The sequence below is a fragment of the Aulonocara sp. 'chitande type north' Nkhata Bay genome, linkage group LG22 (genome assembly GCF_057382095.1).
Source record: "Aulonocara sp. 'chitande type north' Nkhata Bay isolate Kocher_YH1m ecotype deep benthic linkage group LG22, A_spYH_male_GT1.1, whole genome shotgun sequence".
NCBI lineage: Eukaryota > Metazoa > Chordata > Actinopteri > Cichliformes > Cichlidae > Aulonocara > Aulonocara sp. 'chitande type north' Nkhata Bay.
Window position 1 is genome coordinate 4,374,255 of NC_141364.1, and position 5,821 is coordinate 4,380,075.

The window sequence follows — 5,821 nt, forward strand, 5'->3', positions numbered from 1 at the left end:
GCCCCAGTTATAAAGACCAGCAGCTCTTCAAACGTGTGGTCCACCTCTTGCTCTGTTAAAATACATACACCTAGTAAATAAAGCGTAATGTGTAGGTTCATGAATAAAAGATTTATAATCAGTTACACTGACTGTTATGTAGAGCGGTTGCATTAATGACAATTTAGGAGTCAAAAACAGGTTGTTAGGCAAAACTAATACTGCAAAGCATCGTATAATGAAAAAGCAAAGCAATCCTGCCCTCCTAAGACACAGGACATTAATTTTTGTCCTCCGAGTCGGAGACCTGTATGTCAAGGACCCTTGACAGGTATTCATATACCTAAATGCCAAGAGAAAGAAAATATGTGTGTCGTCGTTAGGATAGGGATTTATGTTGGTGTGAGAGACTGTAGCCTACAAGTTCATATTGTTCAATGACAGTTATGACATGTTGTGTTTCAGGTGATTTTACAGAAAAAAAAACAGCAAAATAACGTACTGAATACTTTTAACAAAAAAACTCTGTATATTAAATTACTTCTAAAATACCTACCCCAACACTGATCACGAGAATAGACTCATTCTTATACAGCGCTTTTCTGCTCCACCTGCGCAGTGTTTCATACAACAAACTGCAACATGCTGAAACATTTCATTACACAGCATGCAATGAATTTGCATATATGTAATGTCTTTAATATCCTGCTTAGTAATGGCAGTGTCTCTCAATTCCCCTTCGCACTTACTCTTTAACATAAACTTTGCTTTACTTCATGTATTGAAAGTGGCTTAATTCTACTGACTCATATTGACTACAGATAGCACACTGGCTTCCAATTAGAACCCTGGAAATCATTATTTAGAGTTTAATATTGACATCACCACAAAAGTAAGACAAAGACTCGATTCTTATTTAATGTAGATATTTTTTTATTCTTTAAAACTTTAAACAAACTTTAAACTTTAAACAAAGCAATGAAAAATGAGAGAAGAAATTGGAAAAAAAAAAAAAAAGCAGTGTGAAAGTAAGACCAGCATAAAAGTCACATATAGTTCAGGACTGGGGACACTGGTCTCTCATCAGTGGCTCTGAGACCACAGTGTGGGAGCCCTGGGTGGCCTCACAGGTCACAGAGCCCACCTTCATCCAGTGGTCTGCAGGGAGCCTCAGGGTGCTGCTCCAGCTGTAGAGGCCGTCGTTCTCCTGCACCACGGGGCTCCTGCTCTCCTCCCAGCTGATGCTGCCACTGCCATCCACCTTCCAGGACAGACTCCAGTCTGAGGGGAAGCCCTTGTTGGCCACACACATGACTGTAGCCTTCCCCTGTTTCAGCTCCTCACTGGAGGGACCCAGCACCTTCAGGGCGGGGCGGGCATCACCTAGGAAACACCAATCAGCTCAGAGGACAGGAACCACAATTTGATTTTCTCCGTTAAGAAGTTTCTGTCAGGTGTTTTTTCTGCTCCACCAGTCATTCACTCACACATTGTTTCACTTCCCTTTAAGAAACCTCTCATGCATATCAGCACAGAGAGAATCATCACACAGTTTGAGCTGAAATATGTTCAAACTACACTGGAAATAAAAAAACAAAACAAAGATGTGTCAACAATTTTAAAAGATGTTAAGCTTCAACATCATCAGTTCTTCATAATAAACAGCTTGTTCTGGATAAGAAACTCAATACCACTACTTACCTCATGTGTTTTTTTATTGCTTACATTGTTTTAAATGATATGATACAATAAGAACACCAGAGATCTTTATCTTCACTCTGTGCAGTTTAACTTTTTTCATTGGAAATTGTCCTGAGTGTCTGAATAATCATTTCCAAAGCTGACGTTGTTTCTTAGGACAAAATTTATGAATAAAATATGTAATCAGTTACACAAAAAGTTTCCTAACCTTTCATATTAAATGAAATTAAAGAAAAGAAAATTACATTAAAAAAAAAAGCTCTAAGTCTGACTTACTTCCAACATCCAGTCTGGTTCCTCCACCGAACGTGTACCACAGTGATACAAACTCATTGAGGCGCCGTACAAAAACCTCTGACTGTAGAGAGACACGGCTCTCTGACTCTGTCAGACTGGATTAAAAGTAAAAGCTCTCAAGACTTAACCAGATGTATGTATATGTAAAATATCCTCAAGTCCACTCTGATGTTTTATATTGTGTTTAATATTGATTTTAACATTTATTCTGAAGCTAACTTTGTTTCTTCATGAAGATTTATCTAAAAACTATTTTCCTGAGGTTTTTTTTAGGCGCATTGAACAGAAAAGTTAAGATAATCAAAAGAAAGAAATTTGCTAAAGTAAATGAGGTTTAAGTCTGACTTACTTCCAACTTGCAGTCTGGTTCCTCCACCGAACGTGTACCACAGTGATACAAAGTCATTGAGGCGCCGTACAAAAACCTCTGACTGTAGAGAGACACGGCTCTCTGACTCTGAGACAAACAAACTCAACAATATGAATTCTTTAAATCATAATTTCATAACATATTAAAATTATAATTTTTACATAAAAAACAACGAAACACAATAAAACTATATTCCAAAAATCCAATTTGGTCATTTACATTTAACAACTGTTAAGATACATCACTTTAATGCTTCCACCTTCTTTCTCATAACTCTAAACATTAAATTTAATTTTCAAGCTACAATCACAAAACTTAAAACTCATCAGGTAAAACCTCACAAATGCATCAAAACAGTTTTATGTTCTCTCACAAACACTTAGTGTCTTCAGATCGCGCACAGAACCAGTTAAAATGATAATACTGCTGAGCATTACACACTACGTCACAAAACAGAGCATGAAACTCAAGTCTTTCCAGTCTCACAGTTTGTCCTGTTATTCTACAAAACATATAAAATGTCAACCTAAAACAGATGAATGATTCTGAGCAGGGCCGTGCAGAGATGCTGGAAGGGACGGGTGCTCAAAGTTCAAAAGGGGCACGTAGAACCAGGCTGAATAACAACAACACTGTTGCTGTTGAGGGGTTGCTGCTGCTCCTGCTGCAGATAGTGATGGAGGTCTGTGTTGCTTTGAGACTGTAGACAGTAAAAAGTCCACAGCAGAGATGGTAGCTGATTAAAGAAGGTTATGAGATGATAATAAAATGCAAAGATTGGTGACAGCGCTCGGAAGCATTAAACAACAAAACTGTGGGAAATGAACTCGGCTCTGCCTGTGAGTCACTCTTCCATCTCCTCATCTCATCTGTCACTCTCCACTTGCTGTACATCTCAGAACAGGGCACACTCTGGTGTTTCATTAATCTATTATTTAATTATCCATACTTAAAAGCTCATGCACCTAATCCAAAATAAAGTAATGATAGAAAAATGTTATAGAACCAAAGCATTGTGTTTATTATTGATTTTATACTTGAGCACCTCTGCTATACAACAACTGGTACAGGCGTTATTGTTACCTGTTGTGACGGAGTTACACCGTCCCGAGACACATTTTTGGCTTCTAAGCCAGAAATCTTGCAACTGGCTTTTGGGCTGTGTGGGGTCTCTCTCTTCCGGAAGATGATTGAATAAAGAATTATAAATGTTTGGACCACTCCTGAGTTGGGTTTTCTCTGTTCTATCATGGGGATGAAAAAATCAGGTTTAATAGACAGTAATATATGATGAGTAATAATTTAAAAAATCCATACACATAAAACACACACACACATACGGTGACATTTTATACCTTCTCCAGAATACTGTATATACTACGGCCACAAGTTTTCATCATGATGCTGATCCAGAATCCTTCCCTTATTATTTAATTCTAGTGCTATAAGTGTCATGGTCCTGGGTCATGTGACCCAGTGCTTTGTGTTAATTATTATTATCTTATGCTTTAGGTTATTCTGGTTATGTCTTTTGCTGTGATTTCTAGTTCCTAGGTTTGGTTCCCATGCTCCCTCTGTTCCAGTTCAGTCAGGTCTCTGTGTAAAGCCCGTGGCTGTGTCCCAATTCAGGGTCTGCACGCTTGAAGTACGCGCACTACGGTGCGTACTATGAGTACGAGAAGTGCGGAAGTGAGAGGCTTGTGAAATGGGACGGTCTAGCCTGCGTCGCGCTGTTCAGGTTGCCTAGCAACCATGATACTAACCACGAGAAACGTTTCATACAGCTTTGTGTGACAGAAATGAAGGAGGAAAAATGTCTTGTTGGTCATTCATTTCTTCACTCAAAGACAAGTATGACAGTGTGACAGTGTATATATAGATGTATTATATACAAGAGACAAATATTGTTCATTTAATATGTTGGCATTATTACATTTGGCTCAATGCTTACATATATGTGTAAAAAGAAAATGTACGAGCTGTGAAAACTGTTTCTGATAGAATGAAGAGTAGACTGATATAGTAAATATGACTATCCACTCTGTGCATAAGAAATGTTTAAACTGTAGAGATACAATCATTTTGCTGCTGTAAGATCAGCATTTTGTCATGTTTGAAATATTAATCTAATATAATGTGTTTCTGGCACTTCTCCCCCTGCAACTTTGTGTCTTTGTCTCATTTTCTCTGTATCTCTTTGTACAACTTTATAGTGACAAAAAAAGGCTTTCTATTCTAACTTGCATGTTTCTGTCAGTCAGATGATTTCCATAGAGAGGCACTTTGCATCAGCAGCACCATGCTCCAGTGCTCTGGGAGAGTTTATAGTCCTGAGAGTTGAACACTGGATGACTGACAGCTGTCCTTCATCACAACAGAAGCCACAGAAATCCTCCTCATCAAAAACATGACTTTGATCTGCGTCCTCATCTGGACTCTCCTCTGCTGCTGCTTCACAGGTAAAGTCCAGAGAATCAAACTCCTCTCCTCTATCAACATCTGTCCCTCTGAAATGAAGCCCACAAAACCATGAAGCTGCTTTATGTTTTTGTCTCTGTGTCCTCAGAGTCCAGAGGACAATATACAGTGACTCAGCCTGGAGCAGTGAGCTCTGCTGTGGGAGGATCTGTGAGCATCAAGTGTACGACCAGTCAGGATGTTCATGTTTATAGCAACTATCACTATTTAGCCTGGTACCAACAAGGTGATGGAGACGTTCCCAAACTGCTCATTAAGCGTGCTCATGAGAGAATATCAGGGATTCCAGCTCGTTTTACAGGCAGTGGATCAAACTCTGACTTCACTCTGACCATCAGTGGAGTCCAGGCTGAAGATGCAGCAGTTTATTACTGTCAGAGTCTTCACTATCCTAACAGTCAGTGGGTGTTCACACAGTGAAAAACAGTCGTACAAAAACCTCCCTCAGTCAGACTGAACAGAAACTGAAGTGACTGCTGCAGCTGGAAGATACTGCAGAGACTGATACAGTTCACTGAGGACACACACACACACACACACACACACACACACACACGAGGTGATAGAGTGAAAATGTTATTGTTGCTAAACAAAAAAGAAGTTGGAAATTTGTAACTCAGTCAATCAAATTTTGACCTTTGACCTCTGCTTCATAGCAGCTCAAATACATGTGAACCAATTCCTGAATATTGCTCATTATGAAAATATTTCTTAAAGAAAGAGAAAAAAACACAAGTAAATCACCAAAATCAGTGAGTCACAATTGTCTCCATAACTTATATAAATACTTCAAATAGAAACTTTAAGTCCAATTTTCTCAGGTTTGTAGACTTTTTTCTTTTTTGCTGTTCAATACTAGTCTGATAACTTTGTCTTTGACATTATGTTACAAATACCTATCTATATTACACCTGGCAAAATAGCACAATTAATATACAATGTGAAAACTACCACAGTACATACCAAAGTTCACTATCAGTCCATTTACTGCACTCT

The 5,821-nt window shown here is 38.6% G+C and overlaps 1 pseudogene; it reads right to left on the reverse strand.

Moving 5' to 3' along the window:
* Window positions 1-1,036: 1,036 nt before the first annotated feature.
* Window positions 1,037-1,470, reverse strand: LOC147303258 (Ig kappa-b4 chain C region pseudogene; annotated as a pseudogene).
* Window positions 1,471-5,821: the final 4,351 nt, after the last annotated feature.